This window comes from Oncorhynchus keta, chromosome 11, assembly GCF_023373465.1.
Source record: "Oncorhynchus keta strain PuntledgeMale-10-30-2019 chromosome 11, Oket_V2, whole genome shotgun sequence".
Taxonomy (NCBI): domain Eukaryota; kingdom Metazoa; phylum Chordata; class Actinopteri; order Salmoniformes; family Salmonidae; genus Oncorhynchus; species Oncorhynchus keta.
The window spans coordinates 9,859,832-9,872,371 of NC_068431.1; positions in this window are offsets into that span (position 1 = coordinate 9,859,832).

Genomic DNA, 12,540 nt, shown 5'->3' on the forward strand with positions numbered 1-12,540 from the left:
AGCCACGGAGCGGGAGGGGAGGACCGAGCCGGCCTGGAGGATAGGGGGCATACAGAGTCAAAGGATGCAGAAAGGGAGGAGAGGAGGGTTGAGGAGGCAGAATCAGGAGATAGGTTGGAGAAGGTTTGAGCAGAGGGAAGAGATGATAGGATGGAAGAGGAGAGAGTAGCGAGGGAGAGAGAGCGAAGGTTGGGACGGCGCGATACCATCCGAGTAGGGGCAGTGTGGGAAGTGTTGGATGAGAGCGAGAGGGAAAAGGATACAAGGTAGTGGTCGGAGACTTGGAGGGGAGTTGCAATGAGGTTAGTGGAAGAACAGCATTTAGTAAAGATGAGGTCGAGCGTATTGCCTGCCTTGTGAGTAGGGGGGGAAGGTGAGAGGGTGAGGTCAAAAGAGGAGAGGAGTGGAAAGAAGGAGGCAGAGAGGAATGAGTCAAAGGTAGACGTGGGGAGGTTAAAGTCGCCCAGAACTGTGAGAGGTGAGCCGTCCTCAGGAAAGGAGCTTATCAAGGCATCAAGCTCATTGATGAACTCTCCGAGGGAACCTGGAGGGCGATAAATGATAAGGATGTTAAGCTTGAAAGGGCTGGTAACTGTGACAGCATGGAATTCAAAGGAGGCGATAGACAGATGGGTAAGGGAGAAAGAGAGAATGACCACTTGGGAGAGATGAGGATCCCGGTGCCACCACCCCGCTGACCAGAAGCTCTCGGGGTGTGCGAGAACACGTGGGCGGACGAAGAGAGAGCAGTAGGAGTGGCAGTGTTATCTGTGGTGATCCATGTTTCCGTCAGTGCCAAGAAGTCGAGGGACTGGAGGGAGGCATAGGCTGAGATGAACTCTGCCTTGTTGGCCGCAGATCGGCAGTTCCAGAGGCTACCGGAGACCTGGAACTCCACGTGGGTCGTGCGCGCTGGGACCACCAGATTAGGGTGGCCGCGGCCACGCGGTGTGGAGCGTTTGTATGGTCTGTGCAGAGAGGAGAGAACAGGGATAGACAGACACATAGTTGACAGGCTACAGAAGAGGCTACGCTAATGCAAAGGAGATTGGAATGACAAGTGGACTACACGTCTCGAATGTTCAGAAAGTTAAGCTTACGTAGCAAGAATCTTATTGACTAAAATGATTAAAATGATACAGTACTGCTGAAGTAGGCTAGCTGGCAGTGGCTGCGTTGTTGACTTTGTAGGCTAGCTGGCAGTGGCTGCGTTGTTGACACTACACTAATCAAGTCGTTCCGTGTGTTAGAGGGTACGTGTGTTAGAGAGGGTACGTGTGTTAGAGGGTACGTGTGTTAGAGAGGGTATGTGTGTGTCAGAGGGTACGTGTGTTAGAGGGTACGTGTGTTAGAGAGGGTACGTGTGTTAGAGGGTACGTGTGTTAGAGAGGGTACGTGTGTTAGAGAGGGTACGTGTGTGTCAGAGGGTACGTGTGTGTCAGAGGGTACGTGTGTTAGAGAGGGTATGTGTGTTAGAGAGGGTACGTGTGTTAGAGAGGGTATGTGTGTTAGAGAGGGTACGTGTGTTAGAGAGGGTATGTGTGTTAGAGAGGGTACGTGTGTTAGAGAGGGTACGTGTGTTAGAGAGGGTACGTGTGTTAGAGAGGGTACGTGTGTTAGAGGGGGTACGTGTGTTAGAGAGGGTACGTGTGTTAGAGTCCTTCTGTAGCTCAGTTGGTAGAGCATGGCGCTTGTAACGCCAGGGTAGTGGGTTCGATCCCCGGGACCACCCATACGTAGAATGTATGCACACATGACTGTAAGTCGCTTTGGATAAAAGCGTCTGCTAAATGGCATATATTATTATTATTATATTATTATATTAGAGGGTACGTGTGTTAGAGAGGGTACGTGTGTTAGAGAGGGTACGTGTGTTAGAGAGGGTACGTGTGTTAGAGGGTACGTGTGTTAGAGAGGGTACGTGTGTTAGAGGGTACGTGTGTTAGAGAGGGTACGTGTGTTAGAGGGTACGTGTGTTAGAGAGGGTACGTGTGTTAGAGAGGGTATGTGTGTTAGAGAGGGTATGTGTGTGTTAGAGGGTACGTGTGTTAGAGAGGGTATGTGTGTTAGAGAGGGTATGTGTGTTAGAGAGGGTACGTGTGTTAGAGAGGGTATGTGTGGTAGAGAGGGTACATGTGTTAGAGAGGGTACGTGTGTTAGAGGGTACGTGTGTTAGAGAGGGTACGTGTGGTAGAGAGGGTACGTGTGTTAGAGAAGGTACGTGTGTTAGAGGGTACGTGTGTTAGAGAGGGTACGTGTGTTAGAGGGGGTACGTGTGTTAGAGAGGGTACGTGTGTTAGAGGGGGTACGTGTGTTAGAGAGGGTACGTGTGTTAGAGAGGGTACGTGTGTTAGAGGGGGTACGTGTGTTAGAGAGGGTACGTGTGTTAGAGGGTACGTGTGTTAGAGAGGGTACGTGTGTTAGAGAGGGTACGTGTGTTAGAGAGGGTACGTGTGTTAGAGGGTACGTGTGTTAGAGAGGGTATGTGTGTTAGAGGGTACGTGTGTTAGAGAGGGTATGTCTGTTAGAGAGGGTATGTGTGTTAGAGAGGGTACGTGTGTTAGAGAGGGTATGTGTGGTAGAGAGGGTACATGTGTTAGAGAGGGTACGTGTGTTAGAGGGTATGTGTGTTAGAGAGGGTATGTGTGTCAGAGAGGGTATGTGTGTGTTAGAGAGAACACAATGACCCTTAGGTATGGGTCTTAAGATGTATCATTTCCCTTGTCAACACATCACCCTATTCTCTGGATTAGGCCCATATGTTTCTGTGGAGCAGCACTGACTCGGTGGTAGTAGCACCCTTTGTTGTTACTTGACTGGCTGTAGGCCTATAAGTTCATATAAACAGAAATGATATGCCCGATATGCCCGCAGTGACGTGTGGAGTTCAGTATTAGAGCATGAATCCTAAACCGTCAGTGAGAGATGCTGTAAATCCTTTTATGGCGGTGAGTCTGCATCGGGGCTTGGGCTGATCTTGGCAGGCTGGTAGACTACGAGTCCAACTGGCTCTGTCACTGGGTGTTTCACTACCAGCCTCTCTGACTCACCAGGTGTCCGTGGCATGTCCTGTCCCTACATGTCCCGAGACACTCCTTAAACCTGGTGGGTCATCCACAACCTCTCCCAGTCATTTACAGTGAAGGAATTTAGAACTTCGGCTCACTCACTCATCTTCGCTCGCTCCATCGACAAATGGATCTCCGCACCTTCCTATTCTGTCCCAGATTGTGTAGGTCATCCTCCCACTGGGTGTACCATCTGGCTCTCAGTCCTCCTCTTGGGACCAGTTGGGGGATGGCTCCTTAAGCATTATGACAGGCTCCAGAGCTGGGTGGTAGTTTTGAGGCTCGGTCCAGGGAGGAGCCAGGGGGACTGGTCCATCTTTTGCCGTATTGTGGAGTTTAGGGATGTGGTCACGCCATGTGATGCCCAGTATGCCGCGGAGGCACTTGGAGTCCAGACGACGTGTGAGGTCCACAGGGTGAAGGTCCTGATCTATACGGCAGGATGGACGACGTGTGAGGTCCGGGGTGAAGGTCCATGTATCTGATCTGTACATCAGGATGGATGATGTGTGAGGTCCAGGGTGAAGGTCCTGATCCGTACGTCAGGATGGATGATGTGTGAGGTCCGGGGTGAAGGTCCTGATCCGTACGTCAGGATGGATGACGTGTGAGGTCCAGGGTGAAGGTCCTGATCCGTACGGCAGGATGGAGATGACCAGGCTATTGTATGTGCAGAGTTTTTATTTTTCAGAGAGAGGGTTATGTTGTTTCCAGATGATGTTTAGGCTGGCAATGGTTGAGGCTGCTCGGCCAATACGTAGGTGAATGTCAGCTCTGCTCCTGCAGTCAGTAGTTAATGTACTTCTAAGGTAGCAGTACTTAGGAAAAACGTGGTGGGGGTCCACAGCAGGGCTGGTTGGAAGTCGCTAATAGACTGGATCTTAGTTTGGTCCCAGCTGATCATAAGGCCCAGTGGGTGGGTCTCCATCTCCATGATCATGAGGCCCAGTGGGTGGGTCTCCTCCTCCATGATCATGAGGCCCAGTGGGTGGGTCTCCTCCTCCATGATCATGAGGCCCAGTGCGCGGGTCTCCTCCATGATCATGAGGACCAGTTGGTGGGTCTCCTCATGTCCAAGAGCTCGGTCAAGATGTCCAAATAGTCAGGTGGTTCAGGTGGTCCAGTTGGTTCAGGTGTTCAGGTTGTCCAGGTGGATCAGGTGGTCCAGGTGGTTCAGGTGGTCCAATTGGTTCAGGTGGTCCAATTGGTTCAGGTGGTCCAGGTGGTTCAGGTGGTCCAGGTGGTTCAGGTGGTCCAGTTGGTTCAGGTGGTCCAGGTGGTTCAGGTGGTCCAGATGGTTCAGGTGGTCCAGATGGTTCAGGTGGTCCAGGTGGTTCAGGTGGTTCAGGTGGCCCAGGTGGCCCAGATGGTTCAGGTGGTCCAGGTGGTTCAGGTGGTTCAGGTGGCCCAGGTGGTTCAGGTGGCCCAGGTGGTCCAGATGGTTCAGGTGGTTCAGGTGGTCCAGGTCAGAGAAGCTGAGGCTCCCATATGTGGGTATATAAAATAAGTATTCATGGAGATGACCTCACGGATGGGAGTGCTTTGAGTATAAATAAAGATTTAAATAGGTTGGCCTCTCGATTTCATTTTTTCCTGGAAATCCTATTTAGGATATGTCTCTCTGTACGCAGGTCTCTTTGCGTGGGTATGTGCACGTACATGTATCCATTTCTGCTATTCCCCAGTATTGAGATGATATCACTTGTCTTTCTCTGGAAAAAAAGAAAGGGAAATTATGTCATGATGATCAAACAAGTTGTTGACCGAACTTGTCCTCTGTCCTCTGTCCTCTGTCCCCTGTCCTATAACCCCTGTCCTCTGGTCCCTGTCCTCGATCCCCTGTCCTCTTTCCTCTGTCCCCTGTCCTCGATCCCCTGTCCTCTTTCCTCTGTCCCCTGTCCTCTGTCCCCTGTCCTCTGTCCATTGTCCTCTTTCCTCTGTCCCCTGTCCTCTATCCTCTGTCCTTTATCCTCTGTCCCCTGTCCTCTGTCCCCTGTCCTCTTTCCTCTGTCCCCTGTCCTCTATCCTCTGTCCTTTATCCTCTGTCCCCTGTCCTCTGTCCCCTGTCCTCTTTCCTCTGTCCCCTGTCCTCTGTCCCCTGTCCTCTTTCCTCTGTCCCCTGTCCTCTATCCTCTGTCCTTTATCCTCTGTCCCCTGTCCTCTGTCCCCTGTCCTCTGTCCTCTGTCCCCTGTCCTCTGTCCTCTGTCCCCTGTCCTCTTTCCTCTGTCCTCTATCCTCTGTCCTTTATCCTCTGTCCTCTGTCCTCTGTCCTCTTTCCTCTGTCCTCTATCCTCTGTCCTTTATCCTCTGTCCTCTGTCCCCTGTCCTCTTTCCTCTGTCCTCTGTCCTCTATCCTCTGTCCTTTGTCCTTTATCCTCTGTCCTCTGTCCCCTGTCCTCTGTCCTCTTTCCTCTGTCCTCTATCCTCTGTCCTTTATCCTCTGTCCTCTGTCCACTGTCCTCTTTCCTCTGTCCCCGGTCCTCTGTCCTCTGTCCCCTGTCCCCTGTCCTCTGTCCTCTGTCCTCTCCACAACAAAAGGAGACATACCCGGAGCGCAGTGTAAAGGAGGAATGTGGACAATGCCCAGTCACATAGAACCAACAACACACACTCATTGACAAACACACACTTTTTGCAAATGCATAATGTTCCCTCTGATATGATTTCTGTATGTAGTAACCAGCTACGAACCCTTAAAAAACGGACCAAGCAGGTGCCGTTGTCTGTAGTGTGTTTCTGTCTTGTTTGCCAGTTCTGTAACATCTGCCATGTTAATCTGAAGACACATTACCGTAGGCAAGTTAAATCATTCACTTGGCAAGTGTCTTGTAATGGCATTTTCACTTCTCTGCTGTTTTTGTTACTGATGCAATTGTTGATATGGTAATAAAAGTTGGTATTGTGCAATGTTTCACTTTATATATTCACTTTATATATTATCTACCTCACTTGCTTTGGCAATGTTAACACATGTTTCCCATGCCAATAAAGCCCTTGAGTTGAATTGTTTATTTGAGATATTTAGTGGTGTTCTTGACTGCTGGTTTGACTGTTGTATCAGTCAATGGTCTGACTTGTCTGTTTCCTGTATTTGTGACTGTGTGTGAGTGTGTGTTTGTGTGTTTGTGGGACTGTGTGTGTCTTTATCTTTGTATGTGCAAGACTGTTTGTTTTTCCCTTCCTATACGTCACTGGTTTCCTGTCAGAAGGTTTTGGGCTCCCTGATATCCTGTCCTCTCTCTCCATCCCTCTCTTCATCTTCCTTATCGTTCTCTCTCATCTCTCAATCTTCCTCCCCCTTCTTGAGTTGTCCTCTTGCTCTCTCCCCTCTCCTCTCTCACTGACACCACCAACCCCACTCTGTATCACTGATCGTCTGTCTGTCTGTCTGTCTGTCTGTCTGTCTGTCTGTCTGTCTGTCTGTCTGTCTGTCTGTCTGTCTGTCTGTCTGTCTGTCTGTCTGTCTGTCTGTCTGTCTGTCTGTCTGTCTGTCTGTGTCTGTCTGTGTCTGTCTGTCTGTCTGTCTGTCTGTCTGTCTGTCTGTCTGTCTGTCTGTCTGTCTGTCTGTCTGTCTGTCTGTCTGTCTGTCTGTCTGTCTGTCTCTGTCGATAGGCGATGTCCTGAGGCTCAGTATTGGTAAGGAGCTGCTCCAGACTTCCTCCTTGACTTCCTGCAGACTGTCCCTCTTGTGCCAAGCCAGTCCAGCCAGTGTGTCCATATGCGTGCTTGAGCAATGTGTGTCTGTTTGGAAAGGGATATGTGGTGATGCACAAGGGTGCGTTTTCTTGGGTAACGTCCTCATTTTTAGGTAAGACGAGACACAGCAGGACAACGTGGACAGCAATCTGCAGTAGAATTAAGCCCTCAACCGTATTTTATGGGTGGAGACATTTTACTCTGTTCTAGAACATGGAGTCATGATTTGGTGTGTGTCGACCTCTTGTGGTCATCAAATCAAATCAAAAAAATGGAATCAATGTTTATTAGTCACATACACAGATTTGCAGATTGTATTGCAGGTGCACGAAAATGCTTGTGTTTCTAGCTCCAACAGGGCAGTAATGATTGTGTTTCTAGCTCTATTCTAGCTCCAACAGAGCAGTAATGATTGTGTTTCTAGCTCCAACAGGGCAGTAATGATTGTGTTTCTAGCTCCAACAGGGCAGTAATGATTGTGTTTCTAGCTCCAACAGGGCAGTAATGATTGTGTTTTTAGCTCCAACAGGGCAGTTATGCTTGTGTTTCTAGCTCCAACAGGGCAGTAATGATTGTGTTTTTAGCTCCAACAGGGCAGTAATGCTTGTGTTTCTAGCTCCAACAGGGCAGTAATGCTTGTGTTTCTAGCTCCAACAGGGCAGTAATGCTGGTGTTTCTAGCCCCAACAGGGTAGTAATGCTGGTGTTTCTAGCTCCAACAGGGCAGTAATGCTGGTGTTTCTAGCTCCAACAGGGCAGTAATGCTTGTGTTTCTAGCTCCAACAGGGCAGTAATGCTGGTGTTTCTAGCTCCAACAGGGCAGTAATGCTTGTGTTTCTAGCTCCAACAGGGCAGTAATGCTGGTGTTTCTAGCTCCAACAGGGCAGTAATGCTGGTGTTTCTAGCTCCAACAGGGCAGTAATGCTGGTGTTTCTAGCTCCAACAGGGCAGTAATGCTGGTGTTTCTAGCTCCAAGAGTGCAGTAATGCTGGTGTTTCTAGCTCCAACAGGGCAGTAATGCTGGTGTTTCTAGCTCCAACAGGGCAGTAATGCTGGTGTTTCTAGCTCCAACAGGGCAGTAATGCTTGTGTTTCTAGCTCCAACAGAGCAGTAATGCTTGTGTTTCTAGCTCCATTCTAGCTCCAACAGAGCAGTAATACAGAACAATAAGATGGATGTCGGTGGTGTTGAACTACAAAATATCCCGTGCAGAAACCTTCTCATGAACTACAAGAAAAACAATACAAATTCCCCGAAAATATAAATAATAAAGAAGTCAAGAAATCTCAGAATGAGCGATGTCAGATTCGTGAATATAAATAATGCAGTAGATATATGATGGAGTGTATAGGCAGTATGGACAGTATATGAATAGAGGTTTGTAAAGCAGTAGTTATACTGAACACAAATATAAATGCAACATGTAAAGTGTTCCAATGTTTCATGAGCTGAAATAAAATATCCCTGAAATTTGTTTACATCCTTGTTAGTGAGCATTTCTCCTTTGCCAAGATAATCATACTACCTGACAGGTGTGGATGTATCCAGCTGACAGGTGTGGCATATCAAGAAGCTGATTAAACGGAATTATCATTATTATCATTGCACCTTGTGTTGGGGACAATAAAATGCCACTCTAAAATGTGCAGTTTTGTAACACAACACAATGCTACAGATGTCTGAAGTTTTGAGGGATCATGCAATTGGCATGCTGACTGCAGGAATGTCCACCGGAGCTGCTGCCAGATAATTTAATGTTCATTAATCTACCATAAGCCGCCTCCAACGTTGTTTTAGACAATTTGGCAGTACGTCCAACTGGCCTCACAACCACAGACCACGTGTAACCACGCCATCCCAGGACCTCCACATCTGGCTTCTTCACCTGCGGGATGGTCTGAGACCAGCCACCCGGACAGCTGATGAAACTGTGGATTTGAACAACCAAAGAATTTCTGCACAAGCTGTCAGAAACCGTCTCAGGGAAGCTCATCTGCGTGCTTGTTGTCTTCACCAGGGTCTTGATCTGACTGCAGTTCGGTGTCATAACCAGTGGTGGAAAAAGTACTCAACTCTCATACTCTCCTCACTCAAACACCGATCTCCTCACTCAAACCCCAATCTCCTCACTCAAACACAATCTCCTCACTCAAACCCCGATCTCCTCACTCAAACCCCGATCTCCTCACTCAAACCCCGATCTCCTCACTCAAACCCCGATCTCCTCACTCAAACACAATCTCCTCACTCAAACCCCGATCTCCTCACTCAAACCCCGATCTCCTCACTCAAACCCCGATCTCCTCACTCAAACCCCGATCTCCTCACTCAAACCCCGATCTCCTCACTCAAACCCCGATCTCCTCACTCAAACACCGATCTCCTCACCCAAACCCCGATCTCTCCTCAAACCCCATCTCCTCCCAAACCCTGATCTCCTCACCCAAACCCCGATCTCCTCCCAAACCCCGATCTCCTCACTCAAACACCGATCTCCTCACTCAAACCCCGATCTCCTCACTCAAACACCGATCTCCTCACTCAAATACCGATCTCCTCACCCAAACCCCGATCTCCTCACCCAAACCCCGATCTCCTCACTCAAACACCGATCTCCTCACCCAAACCCCGATCTCCTCACTCAAATCCCAATCTCTTACTCAAACACGATCTCCTCACTCAAACCCCGATCTCCTCACTCAAACCCCAATCTTTCACTCAAACCCCGATCTCCTGACTCAAACCCAGATCGCCTCACTCAAACCCCGATCTCCTCACTCAAACCCAGATTGCCTCACTCAAACCCCGATCTCCTCACTGAAATCCCAATCTCTTACTCAAACCCCAATCTCCTCACTCAAATCCCAATCTCTTACTCAAATCCCGATCTCCTCAGTCAAACCCTGATCTCCTCACTCAAACACCGATCTCCTCACTCAAACCCCGATCTCCTCACTCAAACCCAGATCTTTCACTCAAACCCCGATCTCCTGACTCAAACCCAGATCGCCTCACTCAAACCCCGATCGCCTCACTCAAACCCCGATCTCCTCACTCAAACCCCGATCTCCTCACTCAAACCCCGATCTCCTCACTCAAACCCTGATCTCCTCACTCAAACCCCGATCTCCTCACTCAAACACACATGGTCTAGATGCCATCACAACCTCTTCCTTTAAAGAAATATGAAATGAAGAATCGGTCACATATCTATAACTTCAAATGTAACCCTTCCTGTACCCTTCCTCCCTGTAAACTCAGTAAAAAAAGAAAGTCAATTTTTCAGGACCCTGTCTTTCAAAGATCATTCGTAAAAATCCAAATAACTTCACAGATCTTCATTGTAAAGGGTTTAAACACTGTTTCCCAATTAATCAACATGCACCTGTGGAACGGTCGTTAAGACACTAACAGCTAACAGACGGTAGGAAATTAAGGTCACAGTTATGAAAACTTAGGACACTAAAGAGGCCTTTCTACTGACTCTGAAATACACCAAAAGAAAGATGCCCAGGGTCACTGAGGGACAGGTGCAGGATGGCAACAACAACTGCTCGAGTTACACCAGGAACGCACAATCCCTCGATCAGTGCTCAGACTTTCCGCAATAGGCTGAGAGAGGCTGGACTGAGGGCTTGTAGGCCTGTTGTAAGGCAGGTCCTCACCAGACATCACTGTCAACAACTTCACCTATGGGCACAAACCCACTGTCGCTGGACCAGACAAGACTGGAAAAAAGTGCTCTTCTCTGACCAGTCGTGGTTTTGTCTCACCAGGGGTGATGGTCGGATTCGCGCTTATCGTCGAAGGAATGAGCGTTACACCGAGGCCTGTACTCTGGAGCGGGATTCATTTGGAGGTGAAGGGTCCGTCATGGTCTGAGGCGGTGTGTCACAGCATCATCGGACTGAGCCTGTTGTCATTGCGGGCAATTTCAACGCTGTGCGTTACAGGGAAGATATCCTCCTCCCTCATGTGGTACCCTTCCTGCAGGCTCATCCTGACATGACCCTCCAGCATGACAATGCCACCTGCCATACTGCTCGTTCTGTGCATGATTTCCTGCAAGACAGGAATGTCAGTGTTCTGCCATGGCCAGCAAAGATCCCAGATCTCAATCCCATTGAGCATGTCTGGGACCTGTTGGACCGGAGGGTGAGGGCTTGGGCCCATTGGTTGAAGAGTGGAGTAACATCTCACAGCATGAACTGGCACATCTGGTGCAGTCCATGAGGAGGAGATGCACTGCAGTACTTAATGCAGCTGGTGGCCACACCAGATACTGACTGTTGCTTTTGACCCCCCCCCCCATTGTTCAGGGACACATTATTCCATTTCTGTTAGTCACATGTCTGTGGAACTTGTTCAGTTTATGTCTCAGCTGTTGAATCTTGTTATGTTCATACAAAAATGTACACATGTTAAGTTTGCTGAAAATAAACGCATTTGACAGTGAAGAGGATGTTTCTTTTTGTTGCTGAGTTTAGTTCTTTCTGATGGCTAATCTGATTCTTGCTCACTATCTCTAATTCCAAGAAGTGTCTTCTTGACCTTTTGATCTTTTTCCTGTCTTTATACAGTCTCTGACTCTTAAAACAGCACGAGTGGGTAAAGTCCATCTCAGGGGCAGATTATTAACCTGGCTCATCTGGTCCCCTCAACCCCCATAAAAGGGCCCTATACTCCTGTATAGGGCTGAGGTCACACGTGTGTTGGCTAGTTGAGAGAGGGCAGCACCCAAACGGAAACTAAGGATCCATCACAAACAACTGAGAGTCCAGATGAAGAAGAAGCAAACAGAAACACGACCAGACCTCAAGGTAAACTCATCATTTACTATCATTTCAATATTTCATTGATGAGTTTAGTTTTGTTGTGAATGTTAAAATTGTAATTGTACGTTGTCTGGCCTGGTAAAATGATGGGTTATGGTTGAGTTAACAGAAATAAAGCTCACTAAGGACCTACACACCAGACATTAACTTGAAGAATTTAGCTTTACACTTAGTATATTGCATCATTGGATGTTTTCAAAGCATTTCTGTTTACCTTTGGGGTGAAATGACCAAGGTGTTTACCATGCTCAGATTAGGGGATTTACTGCCATGATGTCTAACTGAATAACAACTTGTGGAGGATGGTTCTGGATTGATATCAGATGCTTTTTGCAGGATATTTATGGTCATTGTTTGAAGACACAATACCTCATAGCAAAAGTGGAGACAACTGAATTGTAGAAGACAGTTCTAACATTGTTTCTAATAATAATAATAATAATAATATATGCCATTTAGCTGACGCTTTTATCCAAAGCGACTTACAGTCATGTGTGCATACATTCTACGTATGGGTGGTCCCGGGAATCGAACCCACTACCCTGGCATTACAAGCGCCATGCTCTACCAACTGAGCCACAGAAGGACAAAGATGTAAAGGTGATATGTTTTGTTCACAGTAGGAATGTATTCAAACACCAAGAGGCTATTAACCTAGATTCCTGTGATTTAGGAAGGAAAATCTGTGTCACTCCAGTCTACTTTGATGAGTTAGTCATGTAAGAGTTCCTCTTGCATCATCTTTCAAAACAGTCAACACCAAGAACCATGACAACTGGCCATGGTGACGGTGACATTCTACTGGGTTATAACGTAATCCAGGCCCATGGCGATCATTCATAGAGGAGGTCAATTAAAGTAGATGTAACACCCAGTTGGTCACGTGCCTGACGGTTGGCCTTGTTGGAGATGGCAAGGCCATATGGTGGGCTCCCGAGTGG